The following is a 19794-nucleotide window of genomic DNA, read 5'->3' as shown; positions in this document are numbered from 1 at the left end:
TTGTTACAATCAGATTTGTGTCCTTTTCTTTAGATAGGAATAACTATTGCTTTGGTCCAATCTTGTGGGCATTTTCCTTCTTTCCAGATCATATTATAAAAGTTAAGTAACCTGAGTGAGAATTCAAGTTGTCCTGCATATTTCATAAGTTCCAAGTTTATATTGTCTTCTCCTGGAGACTTTCCTGTTTTACTTTGGGTTAATGCTTTTGTTAATTCTTCTAGAGTGATGTTTTCCAAGTTATCAGAGATGTTTACAAAGGGTAGTTTTCTGTTTTGAATGTTTTCATCATACCATAGATCTTGGTAGTGATTTTGCCATGTTTCTATTTTAATGGTATTAATAACTGCTTTTTCTCTAGTTTCATTGCTTAGATCTTTGAGGATTTTATATGCATTAGGTCTTTTGAGCGTACAGTTTCTCTCTAATTTTGTTACAAAATTGTTCCATCTGTTTCTGTTTATTCTCCTGCCTGCTGCGTTTGCTATTGCTTTTTTTTCTGTTGTATTCGATTTTTAATTCTATTGTTTTTAGGTTGAGCCAGTTTTTATATGCTTTTTTTCTTCAATAATGCATTTAATTTCATCATCCCAGTCCTTAAGGCCTCTTTTTCTTTTCCACTTTTTCTTTGTTCCTAAACTTTCTTTTGCAGCTTTTGTCATTATGGTTTTTAGGTTTGACCATTCATCTTCTATGCTCTGATTTTCTGTTATGCTTGTCATCCAGTTCTTTATTCTTTTTTGATACGTCTTTAATACTACTGTCGTCCAAAAGTCTAACTTTGAATCAAAATTTCTATTTTCCTTGTGCTTTTTTGCACAAGGAAAATAGAAATTTTCCTTGTGCAAAATTTTCCATCTTGGTTCCCATTTTATTTTTCCAATTAAAACGTAATAATCTGATTCTATTTCAGATCCTATGTATACTCGTGTATCTCTTATCATTTCTGACATTTCGATATTGCTGATTATGTAATCAATAGTGCTTCTTGTGTCTCTTGCTTCCCAGGTGGATCTGTGGATGTCTTTATGTTTGAAGGTGTTCATTATTTTAAGGTTATTGCTTATAGAAAAATCTCTTAATCTATTTCCATTTCTATTACAGTTAAATTCTCCGATAGGTCCTATGGTTGGTTTATATGGTTTATTGCCAATTCTTGCGTTGTAAAATTCATCGACATACATATTAGAATTCAATCGTTATTCATTCACGAACTAAACTTCTCTATGTTGAAGAGTTGAGCAGCGCTGGTAGTAATACCAGTGATATTAATACCAGTAGTTTATTAATATCACTAGTAATACCAGTGATATTACTAGTGATAGTAATAGTAGTAATAAAATTAATATATACTATATTATACATACAATAAACACTATAATAACTATAAAATAAACAATCTAAAAACTCACATAAGCGTCTTGATTTGCTTGTCCTATTATAATTACGTAATAGTAAAATAGAGGGGGTCGATAAAAAAAGTCAAGAAACGCTTGAAGGGGTCGACGGGAAAATGACTTTGGCGACCCCTGTTCTAGTGCTTTCTTCTTACCCAAAAAAAGTCTGTCCGTTTACTATCTTCATGAGTCTTTAGTGGGTTAAAATTTTGACTGAGACAGTTACTGGCCATCTCCAATCTAGCTTGGTGATGGGGCTGCCATCTTGAGGCCTTCAAGCTTGCCTTAAGTGGTAGGAGAGAATTTTAAAGAGAAGACATAGAGATAGAGTAGACATAGAAATAGAATTTTCGTCAGTATAGGGTTTCATCAGTTGATACCCTATAACACCTATTCAAAAGTTTATAGGCCTCTATCATATCACCCCCTCTTTCTCCTGTTAACCAGAGTCTGCAATCCTCACTCTCGCAATCTGTCCTCATAATCTAAATCCCATAATCCGGATATAATCTTTGTAACTCTTCTTTGCACCCTTTCCACAGCTTCTTTATCCCCTTGGAACCCGGGAGACCAAATCTGCTCACAGTAATGCAGGTGTGGTCTTATCAAATCCTTATAAAGGGTTACAGGAAAATTCATCGAAAAACAGTTCATCGAAAGATAATTCATCGAAAAAGCAATTCGCCGGATAAACCATTCATCGAACGACAATTTAACAAAGAGCAATTCGTCGAAAAGGCAATTCATCGAATGACCAATTCATCGAACGACAATGCAATTCATCGAAAAACCAATTCACCGAAAAGTTTTCGATGAATTCTTTCATCATTCATCGAAAAGTCATTTGTCTTGCAATGTATTGTTTAAAAATGTTCAATAACAATACGAAACGTTACTCATGATAGAGACAACACATGGAAGTGGTCATAGAAACGTAATAATTGTTTTCTTGCATTTTATAACATTTAATGTAAGTGTACAAACTGCTTCATTGTGCAGATTGCGATTTATCTGTACGGAACAAATTTCGTTTTACCAAATTTTGTCACAAAATAACTCTAGTCCGACTGAAATTAAAAATTTCATCCACCAGAGCGAAATTGCTAATATAATTTCGTCACTTCTTTACGGAAACGTTATAATAAAAGTGATCCATTTGGAACTAAAACAGCTTCTTGTACCGAAAACTTCTGAGAATTCTGCGAAGTCAGCGAGTTATTGTAACCCATAATTTCGACACTTTTCGATATGCCAAAATGCTGTGCAGTCCTCACAATTTTAGCAAAATATCTTCAACATTTCAGATCCTTATCCACTAACATCACCGATAAGGATCTGAAATGTTGCATTTCCTCTCCATCCTCTAAGATATCTTCCCACCATCCTATATTCTGCTTCCCATCTGTGCCTCCCATAATTTTAAATCTTGCGAGGGTGTGAGGAATATTTCTGAATAACCACCGTGAAGGAATTGAGGTAGAACCTCGTAACTTACATATTATTCTACATATTCCTCACGAACTGTTATACACTTGTCACAACGATGCTGCCATTTCGAATCCTCTGTTGAAAACGTCTTTCCCTTTTTGCACAAAAGTCATCAGGGTATCGTTAGTTAAATGTTTACGTTATAAAACTTCATTGTACTGTATATTTTTTAAATAATAATAATAATTAAAAGAATGTAGCGTTAACGGGTTAATTCTCTCTCTGTCTCTCTCGCTATCTCTATTTCTGTAAAAAATATAGTTTATGATCATGTTTCATTAACTTATGAATTTTTATTAGCTACTACCATTATTTAGAATTTACGATCAGAGATGTTGAAGCCTAGCTTTGCAGGACAAAGCAGGTGAATTGTCCTGTAAAAGCAACACGCCTCTGCTTAGTTTCTTGCAACGTTTTTCCTTCATTTCCTTCAGAGCTTCTGTAACAGTTTTACCTTTTTTGAGGTACTTGGTAAGGATTACACCATCCATATCCTAGAAGACAATGACAAGAACCTTCCCTGTTGACTTTTTTTTATCGAAACTTCTTTGGCCATGGAGAACCTGTGTCTCCACTCCATTCACTATTGTATGTTCACTGGGTCATAGTGACGAAGCCGTATTTCATCAACCACATCAGAATACGAGCTAAAATATCTGCACCTGATTTCTCAAAATGATCAAAAATCCCTTGAGATGACAGCATACGTTTTCTATTTTGGTCGGCATTCAAACCTTTGGGGACACTTTGTTGAGAGTATCTGCATGTCCAGAGTTTGGTAGATAATGACACCAACTCGTTCCCTGGATGTCTTCAGAGTCTTTGCGATGTTTTTGGCTGGCATTTGTTCATCAAGGATCATGGCATGCACTACATCGAAGTTTTCAAGTGTGATCGCTGTGGAAGGTCTCCAGCCCAGGATGCCCAGCTTTCAATTGTTGGTTATACTGGAAGGCACAATCCCCTAAATTCTCACGCAACGTCTGGTGAATCTCAGTTGCAGACTTTTCTTGCATCACGAAAACCCTGATGTCCCGCACCTCTGTGTCTTCGAATTTCTTCAAAACCATTAACATGTTTTCTTACATATCCTAAATGAAAAACAATAATTATTACGATTTCAGGAAACCTAGGTGTTAAAGGGTTTTATGATACGGTCTTCCTTGTGGTTTATATCAGAATGTCTTAACATCATTTTTGTTCTAAGTGTTTATCAGAACTTTTCAGTCTTCCCACTTGTACAGCTTGTTACTTTCAACTGGTTCTTTCACCACATCACTAGTGACTTCCTCTTCTAAGATATCGCAGAGACACATTTGGATATATCAACAAGTCTTACATGCTGATTGATATCGAGTTTACTGAATTCCTCATGTATACCTCCAACTCACTTACCATCAGTGTTCCTCCTCCCTCCCCACTGACCTCAAGTTCTGTAGGATGTTATTTTCACGAGGATGAAATCCTTTATGAAATGTTCATTTAACATCTCAACCATATCTGCCTCAGCGGATATCATTCACTGACCAGTATGCCCGCAAAAAAATCGCTTTCCGGATGAAGTCGGATAAAAGTAGTTTACCGTATATAAGTGACCTGAAAGATATATCCTCTCAAAACAAAACAAAACAACAACAACAAAAAAAAGCGCACACACCTTCACCCACACGTCTTATAATTCATTTTTCGGTGAACTGTATTTTCGATGAATTGTGATTTTTCGATGAACTGTTGTTTTTCGATCAATTGCGTTTCGATGAATGTGTGTTTTCGATTAACTGATGATCGGTGAATGGCTTTTTCGGGGAATTGCTTTTTCGATTGACTATTGTTCGATGAACTGATTTTCGATGAATTGTTTATTCGGTGAATTGCGTTTTTTGATAAATTGTCGTTCGATGAATTGTCTTTCGGTTAACTGTTTACTGTTTTTCGGTGAACTCCCCGGATACCTTATAAAGAGGCAAAATGACTTCTTTATCCTTCCATGTTAAGGTTCGCGATTCACACTCACTGTATACCACTTTTTGATCTGTCTGTCAACCATCCCCTGATCCACATAAAGAGTTTATATTGTAATCCCATATTCTCCAGTTTACGCAACAGCCTATCGTGTGGTATCCTATCAAATGCCTTAGAAAAATCCAACATTATCATAGTGTATCCATTCATTTTATCCAACTCGGTAGTAACATTGTTATAAAATATGAACAAATTGCTAAAACATGGCCTTCCTTTAGTAAACCCATGCTGCTCCTTGCAAAGTATATCTTGTTTGTCTACCCATTTCTGTATGCGAGTTCTTACCAACTTCTCTAAAATCTTCACTACCACACCAGAGATACTGATACATCGGTAGTTAGACACATCAGTTTTTGCGTCATACAAAAACTCAAGTTATACAAACATGTGAAAGCCGTAGCCAATTCAGCTGAACATTCCTTTAGTAAACGGGCTGATATTCCGTCTGTGTCTATAGACAAATTGTTACCCAGGTTATTCAACCTCATTTTCATGAGCCTCTAACTCTTCATCGAATGTAGTAGTAGCACTGTGCACCATACTACATACACCTGGTTGATATATCTTAGCAAAGTGAGCACTCGTTAACTGAACAATTTCATTAGCTTCCGACACTCGTACCATCTGCATTCAGTAAAGTTATTCTTCCACATTCATTCTTTCATTTGCTTAGCATAACGATAAAATTCTTTTGGGTCGCTTTGAATGCAACGTTAGGTATTGTTATATACGTTATGTTTATATCTATGCATATCCATTATTATTTTGCATAGCATAGATTTGGTATTTACGCGAATTACCCTAATTAAAAGGGATTAGCCCCCAAGTTTAATTAATTATTACTTTTGCATTTTTTTTTTTTAAATTTGAGGATTATTAAAATTGTTATCATTTAAACTCATGGAAGCAGCAACAAAACGAAGAAAGTATGAAGCTCGATTTAAAATAAGGGTAATTGAAAGGGTAAAGCAAACTAATAACTGCGCTGCTACAAGAAAGTTTCACATAACCGAGAAGATGGTAAGAGAATGAAGGAAGAAAGAAGATATTTAAAAAAAAAATTGCCGAAGAAAAAATGGACGTGGAGAACGAGGATCACCCAATGGCCACAACTGGAAAATCACGTTGAAGAATGGTTATCTTGTTACAAGAAATATGATTAGGGTATGTGCACTAAGGTCAAGATTGAATCCGGATGAAAGTATAGAATTTCAAGCTACTTCAGGGTGGTGTAATCGGTTTATGAACAGACAAAATCTGGTAATACGACAAAAAACGATCAAAAACTATCAGCAGATCTTGACCCCAAACCTACCAGTTTCCATAAATTTATTATTCAACTGAGACAAGAACATAAATTTCTGTTGTCCAATATTGGAAATATGAATGAAACTCTTATGAGCTTTGATACGATAAGCAATAAAACAGTGGAGTCTAAAGGTAGTACGAGAAAGGTAGTAAGAATGTGCTAGTTCGAAGTAGAGGTCATGAAAAAAAATAAGGTTTACGGTTCTGTTGCCATGCTTGGCTGATGGAACCCAGTTAAATACCAATGATCATCTTCAAACGTAAAACTAAAACTAAAATAAAATTTCCTTCAGGTGTTTTTGTACATTTTCACGAAAAAGGATGGATGGACGAAACTCGTGTGAAATTATGGATAAATAATGTGTGGAACAAGCGACCAGGAGGTGAAATCAAGAAACGGAGTTTATTAGTATGGGGTATGTTTCGTACTCATTTAACTGAGAATACTAAACGTCTTCTAAAAAAAAATAACATACAAATTGCTGTTATACCAGGTGGTTTAACTTCTATATTGCAACCACTAGACGTCCGCTTGAATCAACCATTTAAAGATCACATGCGAAGAGTGGAATAATTGGATGTTGACTGATGAAAAATCATTTACGAACGGTGGATCTATGCGCGCTACATCACTTGATATGTTGCGCAATTTTGTGATCAAAGCGTAAAATAAAGTAAGAGTGGAGACTGTAATAAAATCATTTAAAAAGTGTGGTATCGCTAATCTTATGGATGGTACGGAAGATGATCTGTTGTGGGACACTGATGACGACGAAATCAATTCATCACTGGGATCCACATGACGATCATTTAAACAATGGATCTGAAGAACTATTTTCGACACATGATGAAGAAAATTAACATGAAAATTGAGGTTAATAATTATTATTTGTTTTCTTAAGACTTACATCTATTGTAATATTTTAAATAAATTTATGTAATAAAAAATGAATCTGATTTGTTTATAAACACTGCCTATTTTCGTAGGCAGTGTTTATAAACAAATCCAACGCTCTTTGACCTCGAGTTTCTTCTTTCACATGCTGCTTGAGAAAGTGGTCTCGCAACAATTCGATAAATTTTTCTTCATTCTTATCATGCGATGTTTCTTTTACACGATCAAAATTTCCTTATGTAAATAAAGGAAATATTTCTCCGAGATGTGCAGATAAGAAGCGAACAAAGGCCTTCTGAAAAGACACTTCAACGAAGTATTTTGGCAATTTCTTGATGATTAAGGAATAGTGAATAAAACAACCTCTCTCTCTCTCTCTGTCTGTCTCTCTCTCTCTTTCTATTTTGTTTTGCCTGGCGGGCGTGAGTTAATTAAATACCCAAACACAAAGACAGCGAATAGAAACAGCAACACAAAGGAAGGACAGTTTTCGTTCAGTTTTTAACTAAGAAAAATAAACGAATTATAATCAAAACTTGTAAAAAAAAAAAAAAAACTCAACCCAAAGAAAAAGTTGAAAAAAAAAAACATCAACAAATATGCACACACTACAGATACAGAGAAGTTGAAAATAATTATGGATGAAATGTAAAGAACAGAGCACGTGTAATTAGAACACTCGCAAAAGAATTTGCACTTTAATTGAAATGAAAAGAGAGAAAGTAACAGGTGGTCGCTATTTAAGGGAAAGAAGATGGAACGAAAGTTAAAAATGCACCGCAGAATAAGCCGTTTGTACAGAATAATGAATTAGTGGAATTAGACATGGTTATGTTGCTTGTATTTTTGTAGGGATTTTATCTTCCCTCTGTTTTGTCTATCTTCGTTTCGTTCTCTTAATTTTCTTCTACCTTTTACTTCTTGCTTTAACCATCTTTATATATTTCTTACATTCTTTCTGTTTGTCTTTCTTTCTGATTCTTTTATGTTATTCTCACAATTCGATGCACTTTTTCATTTTCGCTGTTTTACTTGATCTATTTTGCTTCGTTTTTTTTTATTGTTTACACTTCTTTCAATCAGATTCCATACTGTTGATCATATAGGAAAATATGACTTCCACCTTAGTATCATCACCTCTGGGTCTAGCTTCCACTGATGAGACCTCAATAAAGGTCGAAACCGGTTCTGGGCAGTGACTCTTCCCATAATGCATAGCATTATACATATCCGCAAGGATATGTGCTTTGCATTATGGGATACTAAGGCAAGGGATGTGAAGTCATTAGCTTCTATATACGAGTTACCCTTGTCCTGATTATATTTCAGGCACAAACTTTGTTTGCTTAGACTTGAATAAAGGATTGAAAAAGTATATAATTTCTTGGGAACTTTAATTTATAACATAATAAAGTGAAAAAATTTTCATTAACTAGCTCTAATCCAGAGAATTTTAATAATAATATATGACACCTTTTGACAACTAGTATATATAAAATATATAAATAGCATATTATGTTATAATGCGATTAATGAGGGAACAATCGACCGTGAGATGCGGTGATTGATTCATTCAATCCAATACCCTTGGAGGGTAATGGATAGCAACGCTGTAGCCAATGAAGTTCTAACTGAGGCTCGGCTATTGCTGTTACCCTCCTGCCATGATCAGAGCTTTAATTGCTCAATAACACCTTATCCCTACACTGTCCTCTACAGATAACGGGGAATATGAAAAGCATTCTTGCTTCGTCCCTTTAAGCCAGTCCTTATAAGGACTATAATGCGATTAATTATATTAATCATAAACCAGAGATAAACTGGCACTAACAACCATTTAGAACAGACAATAACCTCAACGTGGAGGTTTCATGCTAGACCTACTGCTGCCATCTAGGGATCAGTTGATGCACCATACAGAAAAATCTCCATCTTTTTTTTTTTTTATTCTATAAATCTACATTGTGTTAGTTCGTATTAGATTTGGAGCTCATGGTGATTTAAAAAAACACATTGAAAAGCCTGTAGTAAAGAATGCTGTATCGATTGCGTCTGTGATGTGATATACGGAAAGTAATAGAATTAATAACCTTACGTCAATATTTGCCTTAGAAAACAAGTTAAGAATTTCGGCCTATATAATTAGCGGAACACTCAGTTCTATGTACCCAACCATTATCTGCAAAAATCCTATTAAAAGTGGGAGATTAGTAAAGATTTCTTGAGAAAATGGCACTGTCCGGGATGCAGAAATAATTAGCTTTAGCTCTACAAGAGAAATGTAATCAGGACTGCTTGGGCTAGTAAACCATACAGAAAGGAATACGAATATCGACAGTGGAAAATTAAGAACCGATAAACGAGATTATAATGTGAAATAGATTTTGTGTGAGACGATTGACCCCAAATACTCTTTCAGACTCCTCAATAAACTGTACCCCAACAAAGAAATAAAAGCAGATAATGATAAAATTGAGATGTGACTATAGCATATTTTCAAGCGATAAGTGAATGCATATAGTTTTTTTTTTTCATCCATTATAGTGAACATTTCTTTCCGATAGATGGCAGCACAAGAGACTGGATATATCAAGCCGAACTCTTTTTAATTCACTAATTATATTATAAACTGCTTTATTGATCGATAATTCTAAGTATGATGATTACGAGATCATGAATGCTATGTAAATATTATTTAGTATGAATATATTGCTTTAGTAATGTGAGGAAGAATACAAACAACATTATTCCTCCTATTCGATTGTAGAACTAACCTTCTTTATCCTTATTATATGACAAGAAGCTCTTAGGATTCAAATAAGACGAAGATATTTTGATAATATATTCATTTTTCTTATTTTATTTTACTACTAACAAAAACATTTCATTTGTACACGAGCACGGGAACGCGCGCGCACACACACTATTCATCTTACTATATAAAATGGTGATTATTATTATCAGAAGGGTAATTTTAATTAATAATTTCCGAAATATTTTCCCGTATTTTATATGCTTATTATTAATGTACCCCTGTAAAGTATGCTTTACGGTATGACGCAGATGCTATTCTGTAAAGCACGTTCTGTTATTCCATACAACATCTACGAAATATTTATCAATTGTCATTTCTGTTCAAGCATAATTTCAAACAATTTATTTTTTATTTCCAAATTTTAATTAACTTAGTTTATTTAATGTTACATTTAAGTAATTAATTTTAGTATTTTTTCTCCATTCGATGTCGACAATGTAGATTTCCTCAGTGATCTCCATGGTAACAATTCTTACTCACTGAAAACTAAAATATGGAAAAAAGCGCCATCTATTTAAATAAATAAATTGAAATAAACTATTTAAATAAAAAAACAAAAAAAAAAGATTTTGATATTTTTTGTTGGCAGTTGTATAGGACTCAACCGTTCCTATTTATGTCCATAATACAGAAACTCAAGAAAGAAAAACGTTTCGTAAGCACATTCCGATATCTTCTTTTAGAATAATAACTTTCTTCCTTTAGCTTTACTCGTTCGCATTATAAGGATTTGGTATGGATTAACACCATCAGTATCTTCCTGAACGTAATCTTTTGTGTCACATTTCGAAATTCCTCGAGTATCAATATTTTCCTTTCTTTGCGATCTCAGCCTCCCATCGGCACTGACAACTCTTATCCTGTGTGTTCTTCTTTCGAAAAATTATCAAACTCATCGCGCCATCCCAGCTTTGTACAGTTCTCTAGCGAGTTCGCCCACTGTCAGCTACTTATCTACGAAAAGCTTGCTGAGGTATTAGAACCAGTCCATCCCAATCTGCCATCTGTTTGTAACACGAGTTCTATAACTGCGTATTCACTCTATCACATCATCTCCTTCAATAGCCCACCACCTGCCATGAAGTGCAGACAAAGCTCCCGTATTCCCAGTCACCGCACTCATACACATCTCAAGCCTCCAGCGCTAATCACTGCCGGCTTCAGTGCGGGGCCTATCAGTTGCAGCTGACACCAGGACGATTTAAGGCACCGCCTACAGGTCCGGTCAACAAAAGCCAAGCCGTTGGTGGCTGTTAATTCCAACGACAGGGGAAAAGAAGTATTTTCATCCCTCTCCGAGGCTGCTAGAACACGATCCTCCCTTCTCATCAGTCTGTCTGTGATGAACTGATGCCATCAGTCATCTATGCGGGGAACGGCCTGCTCACTACATCCAACACCCCCGGACACGAGCCGATTAGCTCCGAACAACGAGGTCATCTGGCGGCCATCGATTTCCTCCCCCCCCCTTACCTCAACGGCAAGCGAGATCGAAGAACATTCATCAGATGAATGCAACTAAATAAGGTTTTGTGATTGGCTCCACATTTTTATAGCGTCTGCTAAAGGCATTTTTCGTGCACGTGCGATTGTCATCATTTGGGGGAGACTTCGCCTTTACAGTTTTATACTCTAGTTCCTGAAAATATACACGAATGAGAGGGGAAACGGTTCGCCTAACATCCAAATATTTAAGAAAATTTCTTAGGATAAAAAGCATCTGCGTTCTCTGACATATACGCTCTCCTATGCGATCCATAAGTTTAGTGTTTGTTGTTTGTTGATTGCTTTATGTATTGGATTATTAACAGCAAAGCAATCCATCTGTTTCTCTCCATCCTCATATTACCGTACAATAATTAAAATTCGTTTACAGGCTAGAAATTCTCAACTATGTTGTATGCTGATTTTTCCCCTATGAATATCCCCATCTACAAATTTATAATTCCTATATAACTACGCCATTTTCTGTAAAATGTTTAAAGAGAAAACATTTATAGAAGAGTTCTTTCAGTTTATGATAGAAATAAGTTTTTAATAAAATAGTAGTAATAGTAGGGACCTAGAGATGTTCTAGTGGAGACCTAGGTTTTAATCAAAATGGAAGAACTGTTCGAATAAAACTTACTAACACCGTAAATATTAAAATATGTTTTAAAAAATGCAAGCAAATATTAAAATCACTGGTTTTAAAAATATTTAAAGAGCTCTTTTAAATAATTTTTAAATATTTTAAAGTTTTATGTAACACCTTAATTTTTCAAGATTACTTTAAATATAACCGTTCTCCATTTTTTATCTACTTGCTTTAAATGGAGATTGGAAGTCAACCCCCAGAAAAGCTCAGCCGTTCTTTTCTCAAAAAGGCCAATGTCTCCTGTAGGAGATTTGTTACTATTCAATATTAAAATTCCCTGGCAGTCAGAAACAAATTACCTGGGTGTAATTCTCGACAAAAAGCTATCTTTCAATCAACACACCAAGTCTGCATGCACAAAGGCATCTAAAGTCATAGCACAGATCTATCCGCTAATTAATAGAAATAGCAAGCTCAGCAACAGAATCAAATTGCAGCTATACCAGTTGACGATTCGTCCTATAATCACCTATGCCTCTCCGGCCTGGAGCCACACCTCTAATGCTAACATCATCAAAATACAGCGAGTGCAGAACAAGTGCCTGAGAATGATTTTGAATGCTCCGTGGTATGTTAGAAACATTCAACTCCACAGAGACACAAATATTCCCTATATCTTCTCTTTTCTACGATCCTTAGCCACCAAGTTTTTCCTAAAGACGTCCACACATCCCAACGATTTGGTTCAACAAGCTACAGCATACGATCCAACGGACATATTCAAATACAGAAGACCAAAAGCTATATTGGCCTCCTTTAGTGATGCATAATCTCCATGCCCAATCAGGGCGAGCATTCTGCTCATAAATTTTACCTTCACTGCAACCACAACAGATAGCGGGGAATATGAAAAGCATCTTGCTTCACCCCTAAAGACATAAATGTCAATTGTCAATTGTCTACTTGCTTTTAGATAATATCAAATTTTAGTGCGTAAGTATTGAAGTTGCATCGGTTTTTATGCATGCGTTTAAATAAAATATCAAATCAAACTCAAAGTTGAGGGTGAATGAATTTTTTATATATGCTTACATTTTTATATTCCTTTTCCAAATGCTAAGTTTAAAAATTTCTTTTTTTTCCATTTAATTTTTATTTAGTTTTTATGCTCCATTAAGTTTTTATTGATTTACTAAATCTCTATTTTTAAAATTAAACTCTAAGCATTTTATTGTATTTTTATTATAATTATTATTTTTACTAAAAGATGAAGATTTTTCAAAAAAGGTACAAGTATAAATCGTATAAATTTGTTAACTTATATAAATTTATAAAAATTATACAATTTTATAAATATAATTGTAAAATGTATACCCCTTTATAATTATATAATTTTTTTTAAATTTTAGAAAAAAATGATGTTTTATAAAAAATTTTATATTTTATATAAATATTAATACTGTATTAGTATTATAGTTAACAATAGTTAACAGTACTAATATTAGCAATACGGTTAACAGTAGTGTCAACATTAGCTAACCAGTAATGTTAATTTCAACATACATTTAAATTAGTTATCATTAATGTTAATATTAACATTATCCTTACAGTTAACATTGATATCAACATGGCCTTTTACTTATCATTCACGGTAATATTAAAATTATGTTAACAGTTAACATTAATTTTAATCCCAGTCTTTAATTAGTCGTAACATTAATTTAAAGTCTTAACATTAATAAGATTAGGATTGTGGTTACATTAACAATAAATGGATACTAGAAATTAGTTGTAAACATCGGTAGATATAAGCTGCGACATCTTTTTCAATCCAGGTAACTTATCTACTCATATTTCTATACATATTTTCAATAAACATTTACGTGTGATTGACTTATGGGCTGAATATGTTTTGGTACAACTCATAGTAAGCAGTTTCAGAAAAATGTAGCCAGCAATGGGCTGGTGGCGCAATGGTAGCGCGTCTGACTCCAGATCAGAAGGTTGCGTGTTCGAATCACGTCCAGCTCAGTTTATTTTACTTGCGTGAATGTTTTCGCCGTTAGGTATAATAATCGGAAGTTACTGGGGGTATTTAGGAAAAAGTTTTAAATATATTATCAATGGATTTAAATTTTTCCATTAGGAATCAAAGCGTATCGTTTCGCTTTTTTCAAAAAACAAACAAACAAATAAGTAAAAATAAATAAATATTATTTCCTTACATACTTCTTGAGGATATCAATTGGGATACCCTCGAGAAGGAAATAATAGTCCAACAAAATAAGCGGATTTTATTACTAGCTTCCTATTAATACTTCTGTTCCAGAACCTGCCATTAGTATTTGTATTTAATTTTGTTTATTAATTTTTTGTTTCGTTTTTGCTCATTTTTACCACTGAAATTATGAACTCGATATGGTTATTTCTTGTGTGTTTTAGGTAGAAGCTGTAGATGACGGCCTTAGCGCAGATGAAGAGGAAATTGCATGTTCTGTGTCTGTTTTCTTTTGCATGGACTAAATTCCAGTAGTCATCTTGGTTGTGTGCGTAGTTACAGGTGCTAGAGGCAGTATTCAGGACATAGGTCATTATCGCTTTGTTTGCGGGACAGGTTAGATACAGGGTGTTCGGGATAAATTTGACATATTTATAATTAATTATATTTTTCCGTAAGTTACATGTATTAACACACACTTCTCTTCATTTAAAAGTTTGGACCCTTCTTCATTCATATACAAGATGTCAGAAAGGATGGATAGCTGGAACCCACCTGAATCATGGAAGAGAATAACTTGTATCATGATGATCCGTGCCCGCCATCAAAATAAGGATATTACGACTGCTGCCCAATGCTCCCTGAATACAGTAAAAACAATCAGGCATGAACTAGAGACTTGCAATGGTGACTACGAGGATGTAGCAAGAAGAAAGATCCCTAGCAGACGATCTGGTTGCGTTCGTACAGCAGAATTCCTCGCAAATCTGCAGGAACAGGTGTTGAAGAACCCTGGCATTGGAATTCGGGCTTTGTTCGTGGAGTTGCTAACTGTAGTCAAGCCCTGGATAACAAGGGTAGCCAATGGTAGGCCGTATGTATGGCAGCAGGATTCGGCCCCTTGCCACACCTCTGGGAAAAGTCAAAAATGGTTGTCTGAAAATTTCTACGACTTCACCAGTCCAAATGTTTGGCCTCCAAACTCCCCAGACCTTAACCCCATGGATTATTTTGTATGGGGCGCAGTTGAAAAAGACACCAATCGCACTTCCAGTAATACAAAAGCCCAGTTAATGGATAAAATTAAAACAGTTTTTGCGGCCCTTCCCAGGGAGACTGTAGCATCAGCTTGTTCGAGGTTCCGAAGCAGAATTGAAGCTGTGATCGATGCTAATGGTGGTTATTTTGAGTAAATCTTGTTGATAGTATTGTAATTAACTCTGCCTGTAATGTTTTTTTGTCAATTCATTAAATTTAATAGATACAAAGAAGATTTTCTTTTTCCTTACGAAACTGTCAAATTTATCCCGAACACCCTGTATGTGTGTTCCAAGATACCTGAAACGTCACAGAATAGACACAGATCCGTTTCTCTTAGCTGAAATTTGTAGAGCTTAGAAGGAGTTGGCAAGATGTTATGCCATAGTCTCCATTGTATGTCGGAATCTGGTTTGGCACACTTCGATTTATATGAAAGATCCCACTGAAAACTGAGTGGCATGTACAGCCTTGTAGATGAGAGGGTTAAGGATGAATATAAGAAGAGCGAAGTTGGAGGAACTGACATGAGGAAGTGGTATTTTCTTTGTAGTTGGAGGGAAGAATTGGAAGTGAGGCTTCAGATGATACAAGATGAAATATCGGCTCCGAGCAGTTTCTAGAAGGAATACGGATTTCCTGAGGTGTAGAGATATCTGGACAGGCTTTTATAATGGAGACTTGCAGCTGTTGATATTGCTTTTCAGTTTTTGGGTTCTTCATTGGTAGGTTTGTGAATGTTTCCCACTTTAGGGTCTGGGTTAGGAGGCTCCCTATGATTCTTATTCCTGCCCAGTTCCATGTAGGGAAAAGAAAGGGCTGGCCAGTTGTGAGACTTGTTATGTTTCTGTTCGAAAATAGTGGTTCTGTAAGTACAGCTGACTCTGTTGATCCTGTAAGTGTGTGATGAAATTCTGTGTGTGTTTCCACCGCTGTACAGCATCTTTGTAAAAATGAGGTAGTTTAGGAGGAGATGGTGCAGGACTGGCCATTCGGAGGATTGTGGAAAGTGTAAGTCCTTCCTCTGGTGGATGATTTTGTGATATAATCGAAGGTAGTCACATAAGTGTGATTGCATTGAAGTGTCTTTAGGAGGAGGATTATCCTGAAGGATCTAAGCTTGTTTTCAAGGGAAATCAGGCCTTAACCTCCCTTGTTGAGTGGGTTGCAGAGTTCAGAATATGTTGTCCAGTTATTATTGTTCCAGAGGAAACGTTTGATTGCCTTTTGAATGTGATGGATAAATTCTTCAGGGGGGGTGTGAGTACTTTGAGGGTATGCCATAACACACTCGCAGCCATCTGATTAACTATTAGTACTCGTCCTCTAAGTGAAGACATGGAAAGCGAATGCTGTTCCATTTACCTAGCACCTGTTTAAAATGGTTGTGCAGCTGTGTCCAGTTCAGTGTGTTATATATTTTGGTGTTGTCAAGGTGCATATCTTATACAGGATTCAAAAACCCTAGGTCTTTCAAAAGGGATTAGAGAGGATATAATCTCAAATATGTTGGCGTACGTGCATTTCTAAACACTAGATTTAAAACCATTTTCACTTTCGCTACTAACGAAAAACATCAAAAATATTTCATTTAAAGATAGAAACCCAAGTTAAACGTTCATTTTGAAAGCTTTCCTGGATAATTCTCACATGGAAGAGATGGTAGAATGTTAGAGGTCACAGAAGCTAGACGTTGAAGGTCAGGAATAAAAGGTCAAATCAAAGGGTCATCATTCTTTAATGTTTAAAATAATTAAACATTATAACTAACGTTAATACTAACCTTGTTTAAAACTAATATCGAAACTAACATTAAAAATTAAAGGTCAAACCATATACAGTGGTATCTCGCTAATCCGAACTAATAAAAACTCGTTCGGATTAGCGAGATACTGGATTTACTGGAATAATTCGCTAGTCATTGTATCCTCATCGTAAATGTATTTCAATGCAACCGGTGAAATTAGCTTTAAATATGATTGATTATCTTCATCTCCAACTTCTCGTGCAAATATTTTGGCTTAATATAGAAGTTCTAAGCTTGCCAGATCATCGACAAAAGCACATTGTTCCTAGTCAATGGTTTGTTTAATAGGGGGACAACGTATGGTGATATGTGTGGACTTTAAAGCTCCACGAGATTGGTCCGAACGTGTATTCACTTGGACAAAAAAGGAAAAATATTTGTCAGAAGTCTGATAGGTTAACTTTGTACATTGTATAGTTTATAGGTATAATCATACGGCAGTTATTTGAAACAGAAATTATCTGTAACAGCTGCAGATATCTGTACTGAGAAGTGCGGTCTTCAGGCATGTATATATGGAAAGGAGGAGGTAGACATGCGAACGAAAGTGCACCTGGACTACCAAAATAGGTATTTATCTGTCAATAGGTATTTATGTATCAATCGCTTCAGAATTCGAGATAAAACTTACCATTGACCCTTTGGCCAGGCAGAATGAATTCTTTATGGATGCCCTTGGAATCGTAGAAACAAATCAGCATTATCTTTACTTTTGACTTTTTTCCAACCGACTTTTTTTCGAATGCCCCTCTTCTGGTGGTCTACACTCAGCACTCTGTTTCGGGCCCATACTCAAAATACCACGTTTCGTCACCAGTAACGATCGCTTCAAGGAGGTTTGAGTCCTTACGAGCGGTTTTAATGAGGTCCTTGCAGTGTTCAATTCGATACATTTTTGGTCGTCGGTCAACTTATGGAGAACAAATCGCGAATTCAATTTACGAAGGCCCAAACTCTCGATCAAAATGTCATGCACAGTTGATTTTGGAATCCCCAATTCATCTTCAATCAATCTTACGGACGATTTCCGTGATGAAATCACGCACTTTTTTGGATGTTAACTTCGCTAAGTCCAGTTTTTGGACGGCCGAGCTTTTCGTGTCCTCAAGACCACTTTGAAATCGCTTAAACCACTTGTAAACTAGAATACGGGATAAGCATTCATCACCGTATGCTTTTTGAAGCATTTGATGCGTTTCGGTAAAACCTTTACTAAGTTTAACACAAAAGTCAATCGCAGTCTCCGTTTGAAACTCATTTTCCGACCGTTCGTCAAAACCCACTGTCACTCTTGGCACTATAACTCGGCTTCTAACGAAACAAATGTCATAAACAGTTGACACAACACTAATGAAGGTTGCCGCTTTCGACAACAAAAAAGAGACAACAGGTGGCGCCACTAATTTCTTCTATTTTCGAAAATTCGGTTTCTTTTTGGACAGAGGGTGTATACCTAAAAGTGAGTTCGCTCGTTTCAAATGAAGATGGTGATGTTTATCCTGTCACAACAGGCCAAAACGCACTTAAAAGACAAAATAGTAGTTTCAACTGATACCTTTTAATTCTTCGCCTCTAAACCAGCCCTTCCCAAACTGGGGGCCGTAGGTTTTGTTGAGGGGGCCGTGAAATAATGAAAACAAATTTAAAATGTTTTAAGACTAAGTAGATTTTTTTTATTTTAAAAGAAACGTATTTAACTTTTATTATTTCTTTTTTGTTATTTTTTATATTTTAATGGAAAAATTCACACATTGGTGTTGGTTCACAAACTTTGCTTCCTGCGTATTTCAGCGCTTAATGAATATTAGTAAATATTGTTTATTCATATGTTTCATTTGAAAGCAGTGGTTAATTGTATTTACTTCGAATGCTCTCCAGGGAAGCTCCAAATCCTCCTGTCCCTTTCATCACGCGCTCGTAATCAGGGACTGTTGATATTGACTTTAAATACATATCAAAACTCGTTTTATATTATCACTGTCATCCGAGCTAGTTTTCTGTTACCAATAAAAGTTTCGCATATACTTCACACACGAAAAAAAGCTTAAACAAGTTCATGTGGGGAGATAGTAACTCCCTTGCAGTGGCAAACAACACGCCCTCCCTAACAGCCACTATACTGCAGAGGCAATAAAAATAAGTACTTTTATTATGCCAGTGAATAAGGTAGGAGGAGTCTGTGTAATATATTTCTCAACAAATAGTGAAATTAGAGACAACTGGGAGAAATTAATGAATCACATGTCCCCTCATACAGAAACTATGCTGTATAGACTGGAAACAAAACCATGTTGCATGGGCAAACACAGTATCTAACTAAAAACTATTGTTATTAATTAGATGTGTGTGAGTTCGATTTCCCAAGGCAGCAATAAAATTCAACCGAACGTGTTAAAATTCCTAAAAGTGTTAAAAGTAAGTAATATATATATATATATATATATATATATATATATATATATATATATATATATATATATATATATATATATATATATATATATATATATATATATATATATATATATATAATGAATGTTATGGCAGTTTCACATATGGAATTCAGTTGAAGAGAGTTAGCATTTCAACTCAATTGCCAGCTATGCTTTTATCTTTCGGTTGCGCGATCTTTTGTTAATACCGCACCAATCATATGCACGTTTTAATAACCTGCCTTTGCTGTCTGTTTCGCGTTAGGCTTAATTACCTTAAAGGGGGAAAAGTCACAA

At 35.3% G+C, this 19794-nt stretch overlaps 1 non-coding gene across 1 annotated transcript; it reads left to right on the top strand.

Annotated features, from left to right (window-relative positions):
- Positions 1-13961: 13961 nt before the first annotated feature.
- Positions 13962-14033, top strand: TRNAW-CCA (transfer RNA tryptophan (anticodon CCA)). The gene has a single exon. It is a non-coding gene; the product is annotated as a tRNA-Trp (tRNA).
- The last annotated feature ends 5761 nt before the right edge of the window (positions 14034-19794 follow it).

This window comes from Typopeltis vanoorti, chromosome 10 (assembly GCF_054136105.1).
Source record: "Typopeltis vanoorti isolate ZY-2024b chromosome 10, IOZ_Tvanoo_1.0, whole genome shotgun sequence".
Lineage (NCBI taxonomy): Eukaryota > Metazoa > Arthropoda > Arachnida > Uropygi > Thelyphonidae > Typopeltis > Typopeltis vanoorti.
This window is presented reverse-complemented; position numbering and strand designations above follow the sequence as displayed.